Here is a 20,798-nt window from a genome sequence, read left to right as displayed (position 1 = left end):
GACCACGCCCACTTTAAAAAAAAAAAATTTAACTGCAGATGCCCCTCCCTAATGTGATCCTGTGTACCAAATAACAGTCTTGTTATCTTATTGCGGAGCTTAGTTATGGCAAGTTATTTGTTTTTGATTAATGGCGTTTTGTGGGCGTGGCAGTGGTCCGATTACGCCCATCTGCAATACCAACCGTCTCACGGTACCATGAAACATGTCTACCAAGTTTCATAAAGATATCTCAATTTTTACTCAAGTTAGAGCTTGCACGGACGGACGGACAGACGGACAGACGGACGGACAGACGGACGGACGGACAGACAGTCACCCGGATTTCAACTCGTCTCTTCATCCTGATCATTTATATATATATAACCCTATATCTAACTCGATTAATTTTAGGTGATACAAACAACCGTTAGGTGAACAAAACTATTATACTCTGTAGCAACAGGTTGCGAGAGTATAAAAACCAATTTTTTAACGAAAACAAGGAAGACTTTTGTAAAATGATTCGCCTAGCTCGTCTTCTTTTAATAGGCAAAATGACTTCCTCACTTGGCTCATCGTAACATTGGTTTTCGATTGTAGCTTTTTTTTTCTAACTCCACTAAAACCTCTCTACAGGAAGCTAAGCAATTTGTTAACTCTCTTTTAAACTTTGCGCTACGTACCGTTGAATGAAATTTAATTTTTTAACTTTCAATGAAAAGGAGTTCTAATTCTTTAGCCAAATTTAAATCTTTTTTCACATCTTGTAAATCGACATTTGGCACCCATTCGTTTTCCTTATTTACGTTTACCAATAGATTTGAGGTGGGTGCATCAATTAAATCCATCAATTTATCCTCATCTAAATTTTCTTCCCCGGGTACGAGTTCTCATACATTCTGATGGTTTGTTGTAAATTCTTCATTGCCTAAACGAGAAGCAATGTTTACTATTTCTGTAACTGGGAGTGAACTTGTAGAATCATCTTGTATTGCTTGAACCGTTTCAGGTAAAAGGGGTTTCCAAAAACGCATTAAGCGTTGATGGTTTAATTTCCGCGCAAGCCGATGACACGGTTCTAATACAATCTAAAATAGAAAATTCTATCCAAACTTGAGTAAGGCTTTTATTTTCACTACTTTCTAATCTGTCGAAAATGCTTTGGAAAACTCGGCCTGTGTAATACATATTTAAAGTTTGAATGACTCCTTGGTCCAAGGTTGTATTAATGACGTGCAGTTAGGAGGAAGGAAGACAATTTTTACATTTGGATGATCCAGTTACATGTTGTGGCAACCAGCGTTATCAAGACCCAATAAAACTTTGAAATACAAATTTTTTTCCATCGTATGGGTTTCCACTACCGGATAACACAATTATAAAACCAATCCTTTATAAACTACAAATTAAACAGCAAAAACTGAACAAACGGACGGTGCAGAAAAAATTTTAGAGAGACTTGATCACCAACAAAACGTGTGCACTGAAAGAGCTCTGAAAAGACTAAAACCGATGTCGCTATGAGATAAGCCGTTAGAGGAGGCTGTGGCATTTTCCACTCCACATTCTGAGAGTACCGCGTTATAGGACGGTTGACTGTCTTGTATACAGAATGCAAAACAACTGATATGAAGATTTTTACGTTGATTTTGATTGGTTGGTTTGAATCGCAGCTAAGTTGCTATATGATATATGCTATAGGAGTCCGATCAGAAAAATTTGTGTGGAGATTGTAGCGTTACCTTGGACATCCGACCTGGAAGATCGATATTTCAAAAACTGAGCGACTAGTTAACGTATATATAGACAGATCATTCATATATAGGGTCTGACACTTTTCGTTCTGGGTGTTACAAACTTCGTGGCAAACCTAATATACCGTGTTAAGCGTATAAAAATATGCGAGATAGAGACACTATATAGCTATCAAAGGAATTATTAGATATATCTTTCGTATGGATGGATCATATTTTGGTATGCGAATACTGTGAATCTCACCGCCAGCAACTCTTCTTCGCTTTCAATACTCAAGTATCAAGTATTATTTTGTGCACAGTTGGAACAATGTCTAATTTTTAGAACTGATGAATGCCTCCCGGAAAAGATCAGATCATTTATTTTATCGACACCCTTCAAATTAAAATACACTTTTAACTAGATTTTACTTTCCACTAAGAATTTCAAATTCCGTAACATATGTGCATACGTACAACTGTGCGTTCCCTAATTATTATACATTATGCCTGTGTTTCTGCTACATGCCTTCGCAGATTGAACTTCCTTAAATTCTCTCGGTGAAAGAGTTTCATTAATTTGTAATTTAGAAGATAATGGTTTAATAATTAACTTAACACCTAATTTTTTCTGGACAATTCCTTCGCCATTTCATCTAATCTTTTTTCAAAATGGACTTTTTGTGCTTGCGAACATCGTACTCGATTGATGCCCTTCTTTCATTTGTAATAATATCGATAGAAGACCGCAAATAGGTCAGATTTCAACATCAAAGACATTCAGAGTATATCTTGCCCAAGTTGGAAAAAAGGGAAAAAGATTTATGTATGATGGCAGAAGGCATAAGGGTAGTAGAAATTCCAATAAAATGTCATTATTTAGCAAAAATAACACAAATTGAATTTTTGCCCAAAAAGTATCAAAAGTTTACAAACAATACGGTCTGGTTCTTTTTTAGATTCGTTCCCACAAACTTAGTAGCTCTCAGTTATAGATATTTTTATAAACTTGAGAATGTGCGTCTCAATGTCCATACATGTGTGCACACATACACTCGCTAGTAGGTGCGCATCCATTGACTTTCTCTGAATTTATGCCGCAGAAATCACAACAATATGTCGCAGTTGCTCGAAATCGCCACCCCAACATGACCAAATTTCAAATAGATGGCGTCTGTTCGCTCGGAAGTGCCAGCAAAGCAAGCACCGAGCAGGCATGGACAAAGTACTTTCGGGCAAGGGCCAACGAAGTAATGGCGGGATTTCACAACAGTCATTGCCGAAGTACATGTGTGGATGTAGGTATTTCTTACAATCATTTTTATATTATATAATATGTGTCTAATACAAATGTGGGACAAATACTCGTACATATTTATTACAGCGCTAATGTGTTCAGGCACTGCAAGAAACCCCTGCGTTAGAGAGCAGCGAATCGATTCTTCTGCAGAAAGAAAATGGCCTGAGTTTAGTCATATTGAAAAAACTGGTGGATAAAGTAGACATTTCGGAAGAAGAAGATACTGCTCCTTCAAGCTCTGAAAAGGGGAGTCTCATAAGGACAGATCCAGTTACATGTTCCAGGTATTTCGACAATCGATTCCGCCAAATGCTACAATTATTACAAAACGGACTATTTGGAGTGCATTTAGTAATCCGTTACTATTACAGAATTGAATTACAGCATAGGGGATCACCACATTGTCATGGCATGTACTGGCTAAGTAACGCACCACAATTGGAAAGTGATGAAATCATCAACACAAATGATGTTGAAACATTCATCGACCGACAAATCACAACCGATGGGGATTATTTGGACTACATGGAAAACAAGTGTGCCGATTCAACATGCCATATCCGCCGATGCCACGGACAGAAATACTTTTCCCTTTGGAGAATGAGGAAGGTATTGAGCAACACAAAGTTCAATTCAAAAAAATACAGGAACTATTAACTCTAACGGATCTCCCAGAGGAAGAAATAACACGGTTAAACTGCTTCTAAAATTTTTTGGCTGATGAGCGAATCTACACTGATTATGTATCCTTCATAAGCTTGCTCTTTGCTCATCCGTAAAAAAGCCAGACATTTTCCTAAAGAGAAAATTTTCAGAAACCGCCATGATGTTTCACCCATGGAGAAATGAGGAAGCAGGCTTATTAAATAATGACGTCGAGAGTATTTGCAATGCACACAAGGAGCAAATTGAGCAGAAAAAGCTCAAATATGACAAATTTTCATCGAACGAACTAGAACGGATTTTGGAAAACCTTCATGTCACAGAGGAAGAAACAGCTGATGATAGAGCTGCCTCACAACTTTTAGATCCCGAATTCAGGGCTCTAGCCGTTCTAGAGCAAACAGGAGACATTAATGTTTTTCAAGAGCACAACCACATGGAGGAAGAGGCGGTTCGATTAATTAAACTCCCACCTCTCATACATCTTAGACGACTTACTGGCAATTTTGCAGTCACTTAACAGCAAACAGAGGAAATACTTTGCCCATGTAATGCACAATATCAGTAAAGGGAAACCTTTTTCGAATATGTCGCAGGCGATGTTGGAGTGGGCAAGAGTCGGCTTATAACGACTATATATCAGTCGTTGACATTGCGAGCTAATAGTGCACCAGGAACAAACCCTGAAACAGCCAAGGTGTTACTCTGCACACCCACTGGAATTGGAGGATTAACCCTTCATTCGGGTTTTTCACTCCCCGTCAACCAGTCTTCCGGCGATCTTCGGCCAATAGTGACACATTAAACACTATTTATGCCAATCTCATAGATATTAGGCTTATTATAATTGACGAAATTTCAGTGGTTGGAGCGACGATGTTTGCATATTTAGATTGTAGGCTAAAGCAAATTTTCAGGAGCAGCGCTTACTTTGGAGGCATACCAATTATCGTGTTTAATGACCTAAAGCAGCTGCCACCAGTAGGAGATCGATGTATATTTGCACCGAATAGGAATGATCATTACAGTACAATTACAGGAACACCGCTTTGGGATCAATTTCGATACTTTGAGCTCACTAAAATAATGCGCCATCAAGCATTTGCCATAGTTTTAAATAACATGTCAGAGGGAAATATGACACACGCTTACATCCAATTAATCAAAAGTAGGAAAAAACCTCTAATGAGATAGAAAGCCATCCATCTATTTTATTCAAATGCTGGAGCAAATGATTTTAATGTAGCTAAACTGGCGAACACGATGACTAAGGAGTACATTTCGACTGCGAAGGATGCAATTAAGTCAAGTTCCCTAACAGCACGCAGCAGGGCAAACATTTTAGAAGCTGTGAAGTCTTTTCAGCCAGTTTGGATTATAATATAAAGTGTAAGTCATAGATGTCATTATTGTAACTTACATACTAATTTCTAATTTCAATAAATATTATAATTTGTTTTGTTTTCCATTAATTTAATGTGAGCAATCAATCAGCTTAAAAACTTAAAATTTATGTAAATGTCTGAAAGATCTATTTACCTCAATAACTAACCTTAATTCGAATAGGAGATTGTTTATAGCAAAGAACCTGGCTAGAAAGAACAGTCAAAATGCTACTGGTATTATAACTTCAGCGCAGCCGAAGTTAACGTTTTCTCTTGTTTAAGTATTCATTAGCTTCGATATTGCAAATAACTGTCATTTAAATAGCGAATTTTATAGCAAACTTAATTTTCATTGTGCAGGAAGTCGTATTTCTACATTTTTTTTTTCTAAAATGTATTCAATTCTATAATACTCTCGAACCGAGAACGGTGTAAATCGAGAAGGTAATATTTTAATCGATGTAATAAAGTAGATGTAGAGCTTGAATTCGCTGTCAAACCAACTGGCAAGGTAATGTGTGTTTGTGAATCGCATGAATTTATTTTGGAAAATCAACATTTATGGACTTACAACAAAAACTAACTCATGTTCTGTGAGCAAAATTCTATGCTGTTAAGCCTGCTAAGGGTGATCAGTTAGAACCCAACACTCGGTGAATTTTTAGTAGAAAGTTTACCACCGTCACCGGCTTAAAAGGTTGTGATAGGAATTGATCAAAAAATCTATTTTAACAGTAAATTCCCCGAAATTTGCAAATTATAAAACCAAAAAATTATATTTACCATTTCATGATTTTTTCTGTATTTTATTAAGCAAATGATATATTTCAAAAAATCACTGCTTATATACTTATTAATATATAATATATATGTATATGTATCCATTCAAGCTAATTTATAAATGTAATTAAACAAATAGAATTTTTCATATTTTTATTGCTTGCATGTATTTATTTCAGCACCGCAGGTTTTGGACTCGATTTCAGCATTGCTGATTAGTGCACTCGAATTGCATGTGATAAAAATTCAACAAATTTCTAATATCGTTATCTTTTTGTGGATACTGTCCGGCTATACATTTTAAATTGCAATTAATTAGTCTGAACTCTTAATAAAAAGTCCAAAATCACTTTCATTAAACTATTTTTTGCTAGCGATTAAAAATTTAATTTGCAACAACCGCATACAGATTTTCATTTATAGGCATATGAATGTGTGTGTGTCCTATGTAATGCTAGTAAAAAGATTTTCAATTAATTTAATATTTAAAGTTAGAATTGACAATTGTTTGTATTATTCACAAAGCTGCGAATAAAACTTTTGCCACGTTTGCTCTTGTGAAATTATTATGAGTTGAAACATTTCCCTACTTTGAGTAGCTAATTATCAACACTAAACTATTGTGGCCAATTAGAAATTAACACTTTAGAAAAGTGTAATTATATCTCTTATCTTTAGGTGATCCACAGGGAAGTGCCTTTATTCGTAGTCAGTGTAGGAAGTCTTTCGGATCTTATATGTACTCGTACTCTCTACCTATGGAAATCGTCTCTATTCCATCGGCTTATTTGCAGTCAGTTCAAAGATTATTGTGTGTTATGTTTTCCGCCGATAAAATTTACAGACCGCGTTCTCTAATACTGATTACACAATTAATAATTGCTTTATAAAATTTGTCAATAATCCAAAAAGAAGGTTAGTTTGTAAGAAAATTAAGAACCAATTTATTACTCTAATAGTTTTCTTTTGTAAAGAAATGATAACCACCGCTTTGACAACCGACTTCTAGAAACGTATGTTTGAAAAAAAAAGTAATAATTTAATCTGGTCATAAGCACCATAGTTTAGAAGGATTAAAGGTAACAATTAATGATTCTTCATCAACAATGCTTAAAAAGCTTCAAATAAATCTACATCTAATAAATAATTATGTCAATTTATGATTATGGATACTTTTATTGGGTCGTGCGGTTTATTTTTAGGCGGCCATAATTGGCAAGGTCTGGGCTATAAGGCGAGTAAGGCAAAACTTCCCAGCCACTGTTTTCCAAATAGTTCTTAAAGGGTCTTGCACCATGAGACCCAGCGTTGTAATAATGGAAAACTATTCATAGATAGCATTTATAGATATTCGACTTTGCCAATTCAAGTTGGCCGGATTTCACATATGATTTTTATAGTCTTGCAACATGTTGCGACAGAGTATGATAGTTTTGTTCACCTTACGGTTGTTTTCATCACCTAAAGCTAATCGAGACAAATACATAGTTATGTATTGTATATGTATCCGTCCGTTCGCCCGTCCCTGCGAGCTGTAACTTGAGTAAAAATTAAGACATCTTAATAAAACTTCGTACACATATTCCTTGGTACCAAATGAAACCATCGAAAACCTATAAAATGCCATAACCAAGTACTAAGTTAAGGTATAAAACTGTAATTTGGCACAAGGGATCGCAGTACCAAGGGGCACCTGTGAACTAAATACATTGAAAAAGGGATGTGGCCCCGCCCTGTAATAGGTTAAATATACATATCTCCTAAACCACTTAAGATACGATAACCAAATTCCTTAAGCACCCCAACCGACACTGTAAAAATGGATGAAAGCGGAAGATAACCCCACCTACTCCCATATAACGGTTCTGTTAAGAACTACTAAAAGCGCGATAAATCAATAAATAACTACGCCAGAGACATTACATTTTGTTTCCGAGATTGTACGAGAGGCCTTTATAGAAGCCGGGATCAAAATACGACGATGGAGGTGGCACCGCCCACATTTAGGTAAAAACCCAGGACCTACTCAACCGATATAGACCAAATTTGGTACGTAATATATAAGATACCAAATATGTCGACCCCAGTTCTTATGGTGACCATTTTATCGAAAATATCAGTCAATCTGTGAGAAATGTTATTGAAATTCAGAGCAAATTCTTTCCGGTTAACATTTTGCCTATATGTCAAAAATAGGTCAAATCGGATGAAGGCTTCTCTACGCAGCCATATACAATTTCGATTTTCGAACTTCCGGTTTCCTATATACTGCATATATCGGATAATACAATAATAATATAATATGTGAGTTATCTTAGTGAAAACGAGAGGGCGTGTTTTACTAATAACAATGTATCTTTGCATACAATCGGGTAAAAACAACAACCGGCTGACTTTACTCCTTATATGTGGGCTAGTATAATGACACTCAGGGAGTATATTATGCTATGCCTAATATCAAACTTTTGGTTGGCCTTATATAATATATACGAATTTGTGAAAATGAAATACTACTTTTGAAAGGAAAGTAAAAAAATAATTATTTTGACTTTCCACCTATCTTTAAACCATACAGGTTGGTCAAAGTGTGTTATACTTTTATGAAATTAAATGAACAAGTTTTCTTTATAATTATGTGGTTTACCATTGAATATGAATAGAATGGGTCTAAACCTTAACTAAATTTAGCCTTTTCGGTTGAGTTTATATCACATAGTTCTCATTTAAGGGTGATTTTATTACAAGTTTCGTTGACGCAATTAAAATATATTAATAAAAGTATGTGAGTTCATAAGCTTCAATATAAATTAATAAGATACTAAATTTGTCGAGTAATAAATGTTGAATTCGTTCGCAACATTTTAACAGCCTTCCAACAGATATAGGGTTATATATATATATATATATATATATATATATACATATAAATGATCAGGATGAAACTTGGTACACGTGCAAAAAAGTGATGATGAGTCCGTAGATGAGTTATATGGTTATAACTAAGCCGTAAATTAAGATACAGAATTAAAATTTGTAATAAACAAAAAACATCAACTCATTATATTAAATTTAGCTTCATAAGAATTGACGGGAAATAAAATATAGTACTAAAACTAAATGAGTCTATGACCTATAATATTATTTACTAAAATACCAAATTTGATTGTAATCCATTTACAATTTAATCCAATAATGAGTGTTAAATTATTTCGCAACATTTTTATGCTCACGAAACATGCTGCTACAGAGTATAATAGTTTTATTCACCTAACGGTTGTTTGTATCACCTAAAACTAATCGAGTTAGATATAGGGTTATGTATATATAAATGATCAGGATGAAGAGACGAGTTGAAATCCGGGGTGACTGTCTGTCCGTTCGTCCGTCCGTCGGTGTAAGATGTAACAATTGACATATCTACAAATATTGTAAATTGCCATTACTAAGCTTCACAATAAAATACAAGACTGTTATTTGGTATACAGGATCACATTAGGAAGGGGCATTTGCAGTTTACATTTTTGTTTAAGTGGGCGTAGTCCCGCTCTCTAATAAGTTTAATGTACGTATCTCCTAAACCGCTAAAGCCATAATAACAAAACTCACTGAGAAGAACATGCCAGAAACATAAAATTTTATCTTTGGGGTGGTATAAGATGACTTTATAGGAACCGCATTCAAAATTAGACAGTGGACGTGGTACCGCCCACTATTAGATGAAAATCCATATCTTGGAACCTGCTTAACCGATTTCAACCAACTTCGGTACATAACATTCTTATCATATTTTTATGTTATCGTTCAAAAATGGGTGAAATCCGATTACAGCCACGTCTATTTCCCATATAACACCATTTTAAATTCCCTCTGATTCTTTCACTTTCCTCTATGCAATTCAAGCAACAATGATTATATCAGGGTAAAACTTTGCGTGAATAATACGTTTAAAGTAAGCCATCTTGTGACCAAAAAAAAAAATAAATCGAACCAAAACTGTTCAAGCCCCTAGGTACCGAATATGTGGACAAGGTGCCTATAGTTGACTTTTTACCGAAAATATCAATCAATGTGTAAGATATATAATTGAAGTTCATATAATAAAATAATTAAACGAAACTCTCGATAATATTTGTTTTTTGTGTCAAAAATGCGTTGAATCGGATCAAAACTTCCTTTAATACAATATTCTGCCAACACCTGAAGGTATTTTCCCAGCTTTGATCCTTGCCAGTTGCCAGGGAATAAAGTGTTCGGTTACACCCGAACTTAGCTCTTCCCTACTTGTTTGCGTTTAGGGATCTCATAATGGATCAATTTTTCGTCACCAGTTACAAGCCGATGCAAAAACGCCTTCTGATTCTATCGTTCAAACAGCATTTCTGACATTCCAAATCTTCTTTCAGCGTCTCTTGATTTCAATTCATATGGCACTCAAATTTCTTGGTTTTGAATATATCCGGCTGCTTTTATGTTATACTTGTGCGTTTTAATTTGGTTGCTTGAGTGACTTCGAAAGATTCTGCGAGCTCTACTTGTGTTTAGCAATAATCTTCATCGAGTAATGCTTGCAGTCCTTCATATTCAAACTGTTTTGGTCGCCTAGAACATTCTTCGTTCACTTTTAAATCGTGCAAACCACTTCCTGCACATTCATTTAGCTAGAGCAGGTTCAACATTAACTTCCACCAAAATACGACGACTTTCGGCTGAGTTTTTCTTCATATTAACGTATGGTATATAAATTATTTTCAGTACAAAAATAGTAGCTTTCATATTTCGGAAATAATATCCGAACATGCGTCGAAAATAATAATAAAACATCAAATTATGGTTATGGATACTTTTAGTTTTATGTTTCAATTGATTATTAAAAAGTAGAGGCCTCACAAAGGTATAAAAACTAATTACGATTCACAAATATAAATATAATATCTTAATTTATTAATCCTTATCTTTAGTTAATGTTGCTTTTGACAATAATGCTTCTTTAAGGAGGTTGCAGGCTGCTATAACAAATTATGCTTATTCTTCTTCTTTTAATGTATTTTATTTTTATACTCTTGCAACATGTTGTTCACCTAACGGTTGTTTGTATCACATAAAACTAATCGATCTAGATATAGGGTTATAATCGTACATATATAAATGATCAGGATGAAGAGACGAGTTAAAATCCGGGTGACTGTCCGTCCGTGAGTATAGGTCCCCCCTTTAGGTGAAAACCCATATCTCAGGATCTACTGGACCGAGTTTAGCCAAATTTGGTAAATAACGAATTTTACGAAAATGCCCACATGTAACTGATATCAGGATTTTCAAACATCTGGTTGACCTTACTCCTTATATATTGTTGATGGTATGTAAGGTACCTTAATGAAACTTAGAGAGTATCTGTTTCTGTTAATAATATGTAGTTATGCAAAAAATAGATAAAATTTGGTCACTACTACACCTATCTCCCATATACCTAACAAAAGATATTCATACTTCCGGTTACTCTTATATCATATACCTATATCGGTCAATATTTAAGATATTTTAGCAAAATTAACTGAACGAAATGTATACTCGTACTTAAGTTCAATGCCGAAAATATGGACAATTATATTATTCCACACATAACAATTTCCGTTTTTATAACAAACCTTATTATGTTGTGGATTTGGTCTAGACCTTGGTCTTCTGGTTCCACATGAAATGATAAATTTAGCCTCTCCGGTTAAGTTGATGTTAAGTATAACTCATTTGATAAAATATAGTTTTAAAACTAATTGAGTCTATGACCTATAACATAACTTTTTAAAATACCAAATTTGATCATAATTCATTCACGATTTCGTCGAATAATCAATGTTGAATTCTTTTGCAAAGTTTTTCAATATGAAATTTTGCCAACACCTACTTTGCTCATTGCAAGTTGTAAGAGTATAAAATGTTCGGTTGCGCCCTAACTTGACCCTTCCTTATTTGTTTTATCTATCGTCTCCCAGTATGCCCAAAATATAGCTGCTTTGATACCATCAAGTCTTTGAAGACAACTTCCGTCGGCTATAATGCACAACCTTTCCTAAAATGAGTCCTCTACCTCAATTTATTCACGAAATATAACAGGGAAAGAACGATTCTTTTAAAAACGATAGTTGGCTAGCTACTGCTGGCATACATAACTAATTATAAAATCTACTCTTGCTACTTACCATGTGCAAAAACTGGAATGTGGAGCTGAGCCTTTATAGCGGTGTGTGTTTAACCTTGACTCGATTCATACAATTAAACTTTTTTATTATTTCGACAGTTTATATATGTACATGTACATGCATGTATATACTGGTACTTTTACTACTACTTAGTGTATTCTCCGTAATACTTCTAAGTTGGAATTTTTGAATTTTCAAGTTAAAGAAAGATTTTGTCTTCGCCGCTACTGTCACAGCTTAGTTTGCACTGCACTCACGAAAAACTTAAGAAGAACTCTTATGTGAGTTATGTGGGTGTATGTAATTCCATGTGTGTATGTACGTATGCGAACGTTCTCATATGCATACATATATCTTTGGTGCAGCACGTGTGGAGTAAAAGTGTTTATGTCATTTGTGTTTAATTAGTTTTTAAATGGAACCAGAAGCGAAATGTGACAGTATTAAGACCGCAAACATGACGGCATCAGCGTCACAGTGAAATGAGCACCGTTACTGCTCTTCCTGTTCACCGCTTTGCTGATACCCAGTCACTTGATTGGGTAGCACTTGCATTTTGGAAACTGTTAGGCGCCGAGTTGCTATCCGAATCACGCACGCACGGTTGGTATTTTTGCAAACACACAAAGGCACGTGACATGTCAAAGTTAAATGTATGTATGTACATGTGTTTGTAAATGTGTAGGGGACACAGACTTGGTTGCAAAGCCAAGGTTTGGAAATATATAGGTATATGTGTATATGTCTTTAACGAATGCGAAGACGATTTTTTTAAAGAACACTCTCACACTAAATTAAAATACATAAATAGTTTATAAATTGATACCAATAGCGCCAACCAAAAAAAAGCAATAGTACTAGGCGGAAAAATACAAATATACGCCAAAATATGTGCCGAAGCGCCAGCACACATTATAAATTCGCTTTCACCGAATTGCAGTGCATATTCATCAAAATAAATATACCTTTATGCAATGCAGCAAGAAAATACCATATTACGGTAAACCTTGGATTTTACATGCATTAAATGCTGCGCTATAGAGCTTTTCAGCCTTTGAACAGTTTGTGGTCCGAAATTGAAACAAAGCTCGTGTTGCGATTCTATGTTAAAGAGATTTGCCTAAAAGCTTTATATACCATATATATATTTTACACATTATTCATTCATGATCCAAGGCCAAATTTTGTGTGTTCCACAAATGCATTCTTCAATTTTACAAAAATCACAAATTAATGCAATTAACGTAACTCATTTGAAACAGAATGAGAAACAGAAATGAGAAAGAATACAGTTTCACACACCCAATTACTTTGAAGAAATTCACAATTTCAATCATTAAAATAGCAAAAATTATAATTCTAATACTCTTTCGAAGCTACAATAGTTGACTTAAATAAAAAAGAGGTACTGACTACGGGGAGTTCCTACCATGAACTTGAATTTTATTTAAAATGTCTACCTTGCCGTATAGTAAACATTGGCGAATATGTTTTTGCGCTTTTACATACTTACATTCTTCTATTCAACGACCAAGCTTACAAAAATTTTGACAAATGATCAGCCAAACGGCAGTGTCGAACTAAATGGACAGAGTTGGAAGAGAATTTACTTCCTTAGATACCGAAATATAGAAACCCATTCAGAGATTAAGAGTTTTGATTTGATAAAATGACGACGGCAAAGGCGAAGAGAAAGGACGTGTAGCTGGAATGTTTTGACGAAGAGTCGGAAGTGATAAGCCGCTTGAGATAAGTGAAACACCAGGTGAATCACTGAAGTTAACTTAACCAACAAGTGGTATTCGGAAATGATAGCAAACCAAGAAAGAGAGTAACAGTTAAATACATACAAGTTGACAAGCATTAATGTTATTACCTAATTAAATAACCCAATTTAAGCAATTTAAAATTGTCTATAGAGAGAGGCTTAAAAAAGACTTAAACATTTTAACTGAAGTTCCAGCTCCAGGTCTCCTATCGCCCATTTACTGAATTTATTCTTAATAAAGCCTTGCACCACGAACTGAAAACCACAGAACGCACACAAACTGCAAGCAGCTAGATCCACAGGCTTTCAGTTTACACTTTGCAAAATTTCTTTCAAGTTTTATTCTCCTGCGATTTCTTCTTCGAATTAGAATTTTGTGTCGCGAATAATATAAACTCAAAACTTATACCAAAAGATATTCTCAGTTTTATTACGGATTAATTTAATGTTTTAAGTTTATAAAGCTTCCAGTATTATCACGTCTTCTAAGCGGTCTATTTTAGAGAGTGCTGCGCTGGTTGACCCTAATTATTTCTATTATTATTAACAGCTAGCAAACTATTTTTAGTCAACATCAGCAGGGTTGCATATAATGCATTAAAAAAAATAATTGACTTAACATTTTAATAATTTTTTTTTTTTTTTGTAATCCCAAATAAGGAAATAAGATATAAAAAACAAAATTCTTAATCCCACATACCGGATTAAAAAATTAAAATTAAAAATTTTAGTCCCAAGCTTGCAATTAAGAATTAAGAATTATAAAAAAAATTTTCAGTTTTCAATTTTTAATCCCAAACGTTTTAAGTTAATATAATGGATCTATTTACAATTTTTTTTTTTTAACAATATGCATAGTAGGATCCTCTCTACAGCTTTGTTGAATGTCCTCATAAATTTTCTTTCGAAATAGGGTATTTAACGGTCAACCGTGCGATCGTACTTGTAGCAAAAACAAATTAGTAGGACATATACTAGATTTATGTATGTACATTTTCCATATGCATGCCACCGCAAAGTGGGTGGGTTTGTCTAATAATTATCTCAACACTGTCATATTCGCCACAACTATTTACGCTCTAACGCTTCTCGGTTGCTTTCATTTGTCTTTGTGGTATATTTAGCTGTTTTGCTTTGCATTGGTTTGCATTTAATGGGCTAACACCATTGAAGTTGAAGATTGCGGCGGTTGTGGCCACTCTATTAAGGCGCGAAAAGCTGAACCCTTTCGCATGGGCAAGAAAAAACGCCGCAAGATCACAAGCGAAGGCAAATAGCCATAAATTAGAAAGTGTTTAATGCCAAGCAGGCATTTGGTGTATATCAGACGTTTTAAAAACTATCAAATTGGTTACAGCTAATAAAAAACATTAAGTCGTTGTTCATATATATGTTACGCACGCGACGATTATTTATATATGCTTAACAATTAAAGGGGTCCGACACCTTAAAGTGTGCAATCCGTCGCCATAGTCACGGCAAAGTCGTCGCTTTGTACGCAGCGAACACACCCAGTCACTTGTTACTCATACACACCCCTGTCCGCAGCGCGGCTCGCGGGCGGGTGTATTGTCCTGACTGTATGCGAATGTTGATTACCGAAAGCTGTTGAATGTGCCATACATCAACATATAAACAAGCATGTGGGAGGGGCCACTTCTACATGCATATGCACGTATGTATTTATATGTGGATGTATGTATGTGCATTCATGAGCATATATTTGTCAGTGTGTGTGTGGCAACAGCGTTTAATTGTAATTCTGAATACACTCCCCTGCACTCAAAGTGGGAGACTCAGATCAACAGGATATCACAGTAATAGAATGGGAATTTCACCAAACCGTTCGTACTGCTGCGTTTACTCATTTGTACATTTGCACACACACACACAAGTGCACATGCTTATCTGTTGATTGTATCGGTATCTGCGCGCAGTCTTGTAAGGGCTTTTGTTTGTATTCTATTGTGTCGCTCATTTGCCGCATTAACACATGGCATGGAGAATTTTGCTAGTAAGTAATCTCTGCCTGCTGGAATTGAGCTACCAATGCGCTGTCAGCATGCCCTTCCGTCGAGAATGGGTGTGTACACATGTGTGCGTGCATCTAATTAAAGGATAAATGTGTAAGAAATTATTTGCTCAAACTAAAGTGTTCATTTGTGGGTATTTTATCATATGTTGGCGTGTATGTGTGTGTGTGTGTATGTAGGTGTTGGTGAATCTCATTGTTCGGGCTGATATTAATTTAATTAGACAATTAGCATGATTAGGCACTTATTTACCACTTGGTCTTCAGCGCTAAGGCAGCATTCATCGAACGCGGTAAAGCACCCAAACATTTACGTAAAAAAACACGAAGCATCGCTGCGTCTGAAATCTTTGCACGAATCACACAAATTGCCTGTGATGATTTTGTTTATCGACTGAATTATTTAACTTTGAATTACTTTCACTTATAACCTTATGATGAATTTCCTGCACAGTCTCACATCTTTTATAACGGCACCACCCTTCGGTCAACCAAATAGTTAAGCTATTTGCTTTATTTTATGTATTTTGTTAGGCATCGCGACGCGAAACTTTTCACTATCTTGGCGTTTTTCAATGCCGTTAAAGCGTGCGAACACTTCCAGATTTCATAACCGACTGCAGCGACATGGCCAAGTGCTGCGCAACATTTCGTATGTATCAGGTGGCTTCGGAAATCCACCCGATTTGGCAAGCCGCTACCGCCGCTCGCAGCAACAAAATATTCTACAGCCATGCTTAGCTTTGTGTGCTCGCCGACAACTCGCTCACTGCCCTGCTACGATGTGTTCCACAAGCTTTTCGAACTAAATTCTCCGAAAGTCGAACACACGACTTCAGTATGCTGCTTGTGTCACTGAATCATTACTTTGTTTTTACCGTTGCAAATACATAAATTAATAATTAATTTTATATACTTGTACATATAAATAAAGCGAAGATGTATTCGTTTCGTGCTCCTGTATAATGCTCGGGTATTCGTGCGTGAATTGCGATATTTATGCGTACGCATGTGCTCGTGTGCTTGCTTACGGTCATACCTCGCCCTCGCTCTCTCAATCATCTGTTTGATTCACCGTGTCCGGCAATCGTAGACAAGCTGGCGCTTTTTTTTCCTTGTCAAGACATCGTCGGGCAATATACTCCCTGATAAGAATTCGCAAACCTACAAACATATGTGTGTAATGTAGTTGTTGCAAGAGTACACGCTCTTATTTCCTTTAGAATGAATACTTACCGTTATGTTGTGGATTGCATTTGAAGCTACGCACTTCTCCAATGCTCTTCAAGCGTTCGTGCTTTTGGTCTAACAAATCTGAATATCAATTCGATTTAAACGTTGTTGTGTGAACTTCAAATCAAGGGCACGAGCTCGTCGTAATTTCAGCAAACAAAAGAGTACTCCGCCATAATGCCATTTAAGTATAAACATAAAATGGAAAAATCGCAGATGTTTTAATACCGATAATTTGGTCATACAAACGTGTAAAATATAATCCTTAGCACAGTAAATTGCTTCCAACTTCTTACTTTTACAAATGCTTTAATAATTCTCTTCAGTTAAGAGTTTCAGCAGGTGACGCTGCATCCACCAAGGATTACTGATTGGTCCACCCTTTTTTTAAACATAACGGTCCAGTCTGAAGTAAATAGATAACAGAAGAGTGATATACATATATTAAATTGAAAGTAGTCTATTAGTTACTGAGATATAAGATTTTGGCATAAGGTGGGCAATGTCTTACTCATTTTTCATTTCTGGGACTGATGAATTTATCTTTCAGACAGTTTTAGTTATACATTCTCCATTTTTAAATATAACCGTTGTCCCTTTTCCTTTTCTTCAGTAATTTACGGGACATATACATTAAACCTGTTAGAGGGCGGATTCACGTGCGATTTGTTTTCAACAAATATATATTATATTGATTATTATTAAATTCGCTATTAATGACACATGCATCATAAATCAATCGCGCTCCAGAATCCCTATTGATTATAAAGCAATGAGACATTGAGTTACGGACTATACTGCAGAGTTCTGCTAATTAATCCTTCCAAAAATTATAGATTTAAGTTTACTTCTCTGTGATTCCCATTTATGACCTTCCTTAACCATTTAAAACTTTTCAGTACAAAAATGATAAGAACTTTATACCCAAATAAAATATTTATGAAATTTTTGCAGATTTTTGAATTTTTAATAAAGTCTTGAAGCGTTTAGTGATAGAGAGTCCGTATTCCGCATTAAAAATGCATATACTTTCTGGGGAAATAATTTCTTTAGTAATGGTTTGGTACTGTCTTGTTGCCGATGTAAGGCTTTATAAAACATCACTGGAAGCGGTTTGAAATTTTTCAAATAGAGGAGAGTGTCTATTGTTTAACAAGTTTATTTCTTTTAAATTTTAATAATATTGTAATTATTATTACTATTACAATAAATAAAAACAAAAGAGTTTAACTTCAACTGCGCTTAGCATTTGGAAAATTCTAACTAATGTATTTCATTGAAATTTTATAAAATTTCAGACCTGTCCATATTTCTGCATTTGTTGTTGTTATATTTTCCTTTGCACAAAACCTAGTATTTTCTTTCAGTGTGTAATACGGGTGGTATACGTAACTTCCACATCCACTTTGATCTGTTAACCTGGAAATTCAGAATTAATATGCAGGCGATGTGAGTTTTGCTCAACCTGACATCAAATATTTGTTATGATCATAACAACAACTACGTATTGTTTTTGTTAGTTTATCAGAAAACTTTACCCAACAATCCCTTCAAGCAAAGAAGTTGAATCAACTCCATTTCCCTCTGAATGTAATATTACATAACTCGGTACCAAATGGACTTCTTTACCTAGGACCTCCTTACTACTAAACTACTCTATGAGACGTTCGTTGTCTTGCATCTATATTTCGACCTTTAATCTCTAAATGCCGTGACAAAATGCACATGCACGTATAAAACTTGTCTAGATTTCTACTTCATTCGTCACATATGCACACAAAAGCTTACAATATTATTGCAACAATTTATTTTACAACATACATATATACTAGCATGCTGTTAAAATCAAATATTTCTTAAAGCTCTCCAAATTTCTGTAGAGAGTTTAACAGGCCGTGTTCTTCAACTCTAACCAAAAACTGTAGTCCAATGGATTCAAGTCTGGACTTCCAGTGTGAAAATCATCTGCGGCTATGAAACCAGGAATATTGCTTTTAAGCCACTGCTTAGTGTTACTTGCCTTGTGCGCTGGAGCAGAATATTGCTGTAAGATCTAATGCTTTCCACCTAAAACCGTACTTCTTACCACACCTTCTAAAATATCCTGCTGGTAAACTTTTAGCTTAGTTTTAACCCTTTCTTCATAGAAGTGAAGAGGTGAAACGTCTTTACAGGAATGTCCCCATCAGCTAGATTGTGATCACGTTGAATCCTTGGAATAAATGTTTTTGCGACTTTGAAAGTTTTTGAGTAGATTTTGTTGTTTTGCATATTAAAATCTTATTCAACAGTAAACATTTTTTCATCTGTAGCCGTTGAACGCGTGCCTCTAAAGAAGTCGCTTGCATTTGTTGAGCCTAATTTGCTTCGAGCGTATTGTCAGAAGATGACTCGTTGACCAACGGTAGGCTTTCATGTGGAGTTCAACTCGAATAAGTCTTGACATTGATCCGCTCGATACATATAATCATTTCCTGAATTGTTTATAAATCTCGAAATATTAAGTGTTTTGAGAAGTTTATAAATTTCATTTGCCCTTTTTCCACATTTATATAGAGCTCTCACCGCAGTACGATTTTCTGTAACTCCCCACTCCACTGTCAATAAACGGAAGCAAACACTGAACAATAATAATCAGTTGAGTATACACTGCATAAAAATTATACCAAAAAATAACGGTACTTTTTCTTATCTTGGCTGTATATAAATTTTTAAGTGTGTTAATTTGACTAATCATTTAATTATCTCTCCCTCGACGTTTTTAAACGCTGAAGTTGGTTAAGTATGTGGCATTATCGATTATACAATTTTTTTGTGTGCTGATTTATAATGTTACAATAAAGAAATGTTATAAGCAAATACACCGAATTCATAAATAAAAAATGGTATTTTCTAGCATTTACGAAAGTTTTTGAAGTTATGTTTGTTATTCCCGCCTATTTTCATTTTTTTCGTTTGATCTAGTTATTGATTATAAAGTCGGAAATCGAATAACTATTAAGTCGCATTTCAATATTATGGTATATAGGATTGCCACACTGTACACCACTTGTTAAACTCATTACACCGGTGGCGACAATATACGAGTAGTTCCAAAAATTTATGTAACCTATTTACACGTGTACGTGTGTATATAAGAACTTTTCCGGCTTGAAGGTCAAGAAAGAATCGAGCCAATTTCTGATACCCTGTTCTGAAGTGAAGCGTACTCCGGTGAGTAATGCTGCATTGATCTGAACAAGTGGTAATCGGAAAGTGTTATGTCTGGGCTATAAGGCGATTGAATTGGACTTCCCACCTACAGTTTTCCAAATAGTTTTTAACTGGCCTTGCAACATTGCCCTGAGCGTTGTCACGATAAAAAATTATTGATTCGTGTCTGACGCGAAATAATACTAGTAGAGCCCTCTCTTAGAAAATCGCACGAATTAATGCATTTACATATACAATTTGGATTTGCACATAATGTAGTCTCCAAGTGGCACAGACCACTATGCAGTGAACGCGGTTAAGCTGCATCACAAATGAATTGTAACTTTTGGCGTGAAAGCAGCACTACAAAGATATTAAAAAATTAATTGTTTTACCAATTCATATAGAATATCTGGTACCTAATCTAATAAATGTAACCGCTTTTTGGATAAAATTGTTATTAAATTTATCTCACAATTTTATGGAAAACAAAACCTCATTTAATTTAAGTAGTAGTATGGTAACTTGCATTT

The 20,798-nt window shown here is 35.1% G+C and overlaps 1 protein-coding gene across 4 annotated transcripts in view; it reads right to left on the bottom strand.

Annotated features, from left to right (window-relative positions):
• Dop2R (dopamine D2-like receptor) overlaps positions 1-16,444 on the bottom strand; it is a 334,717-nt gene extending 318,273 nt beyond the window's left edge. For 3 of the 4 annotated variants that reach the window (XM_036371918.2, XM_036371920.2, XM_036371919.2), the window contains exons 1-2: positions 16,094-16,444; positions 12,041-12,303 (exon numbers count right to left, since the gene is read on the bottom strand). The gene's annotated coding sequence lies outside the window, so the exon portion shown is untranslated. Of the gene's footprint in view, positions 1-12,040; positions 12,757-16,093 lie in introns of those variants that run through there. The other variant, XM_070110388.1, reaches the window with a different exon arrangement.
• Between the last annotated feature and the right edge of the window lie 4,354 nt (positions 16,445-20,798).

Source organism: Bactrocera oleae, chromosome 5 (genome assembly GCF_042242935.1).
Source record: "Bactrocera oleae isolate idBacOlea1 chromosome 5, idBacOlea1, whole genome shotgun sequence".
NCBI classification, from domain to species: domain Eukaryota; kingdom Metazoa; phylum Arthropoda; class Insecta; order Diptera; family Tephritidae; genus Bactrocera; species Bactrocera oleae.
This window is presented reverse-complemented; position numbering and strand designations above follow the sequence as displayed.